The following is a 1,821-nucleotide window of genomic DNA, read 5'->3' on the forward strand; positions in this document are numbered from 1 at the left end:
CTTATCAGTATATCACAAGACTGTAAGATGTCAAAAGAAGGAAAATTGACAGGGTTTATGAGAACTCTCAGGAAACTTTTCTCCACTTTTTTTCTGCAATCCTGACACTTTATTTATTTATTTATTTATTTTTTGTAGGAGGAATGAGCCATTCCCAGAAATACTGCAATGCCAGGTGAATACACGAGTGAATCATAGAGGAATATCTCAGTTGAAATCCCTCTTTCAAAAATCTATTTAATAATTTTTTACAGATATATGTATACATATGAGCACACAAGACTCAACCTTTAACAACATGTTAGCAATCTCTTATAGAAGGGCTTAATGGCCCCTGGGTGAAATACAACGATCTTCACACACTTTCCTCTAAGGAAACTTTTTTGGATCATTTTCAGCAGTTTATTCATAACAAACATACAAAATGAATTATTTTGGTTCTACTTTGGGACAGGGGTTGGGGTTAAGATGGAAACATCCAATATATGTTGGTGGGATTGGTGTTCAAATATTAAATGTAATCAAATATTCTGAACTACTTTATACAAATAAAATAAAACTTAAAAATCCTGTTTAAGTATGTCACAATGGTGCTAGGGTTGGGATTAGGATAGCAAATGCCTATAATAAATGCATCATAACAACTTTGAAAACCACAGTGCTTAAACTGGGGGAAAATTCATTTAAGGGGCTGGAGAGATAATATAGCTGGTTGGGCTTCCATCTCCAGCATCCCATTTGGTCCCACGCCTCACCAGGAGTGACCTCTGAGCGGAGAGCTGAGAGTCAGCCCTGAGCACAGCTGGGTGTGGCCCGGAAACAAACAAACAAAATCCTTTTAATATGCTGTCCTCAAAGAGAGGATATATCAGGTATCAAACTGATAAGATCAACTATTATACTTGACCTCAACCAAAAGGCCAAGGAATGATCTAAAACTTTGAAAAGTCTGTTTATTGTGCAGACAGACAGACAGTACAGTGGGCAGAACACTTGCCTTGCACGCAACTGACCTGGATTTGAACTGGGACAGATCCCTGAGCACAAGCCAGGAGAAAGCCCGGAGCACAGCCAGTGTGGCAGAAGAAGAAGAAGAAGAAGAAGAAGAAGAAGAAGAAGAAGAAGAAGAAGAAGAAGAAGAAGAAGAAGAAGAAGAAGAAGAAGAAGAAGAAGAAGAAGAAGAAGAAGAAGAAGAAGAAGAAGAAGAAGAAGAAGAAGAAGAAGAAGAAGAAGAAGAAGAAGAAGAAGAAGAAGAAGAAGAAGAAGAAGAAGAAGAAGAAGAAGAAGAAGAAGAAGAAGAAGAAGAAGAAGAAGAAGAAGAAGAAGAAGAAGAAGAAGAAGAAGAAGAAGAAGAAGAAGAAGAAGAAGAAGAAGAAGAAGAAGAAGAAGAAGAAGAAGAAGAAGAAGAAGAAGAAGAAGAAGAAGAAGAAGAAGAAGAAGAAGAAGAAGAAGAGAAAGAAGAGGAAGAAGAAGAGGAAGAGGAGGAAGAAGAAGAGGAGGAGGAAGAAGAAGAAGAAGAAGAAGAAGAGGAAGAGGAGGAAGAAGAAGAGGAGGAAGAGGAAGAGGAGGAGGAAGAGGAAGAAGAGAAAGAAGAGGAAGAGGAGGAAGAGTTTGTTATCATTAAAAGTGATACAGAAGGGGCCGGAGTGATAGCACAGCGGGTAGGGCGTTTGCCTTGCACACGGCCGACCCGGGTTCGATCCCCGGCATCCCATATGGTCCCCCAAGCACTGCCAGGAGCAATTCCTGAGTGCAAAGCCAGGAGTAACCCCTGAGCATCGCTGGGTGTGACCCAAAAAGCAAAAAAAAAAAAAAAAAAAA

At 39.7% G+C, this 1,821-nt stretch overlaps 1 pseudogene; it reads right to left on the bottom strand.

Annotated features, from left to right (window-relative positions):
- Positions 1-803: 803 nt before the first annotated feature.
- LOC129403724 (U2 spliceosomal RNA) lies at positions 804-932 on the bottom strand (annotated as a pseudogene).
- Between the last annotated feature and the right edge of the window lie 889 nt (positions 933-1,821).

This window comes from Sorex araneus, chromosome 3 (genome assembly GCF_027595985.1).
Source record: "Sorex araneus isolate mSorAra2 chromosome 3, mSorAra2.pri, whole genome shotgun sequence".
Taxonomy (NCBI): Eukaryota; Metazoa; Chordata; class Mammalia; order Eulipotyphla; family Soricidae; genus Sorex; species Sorex araneus.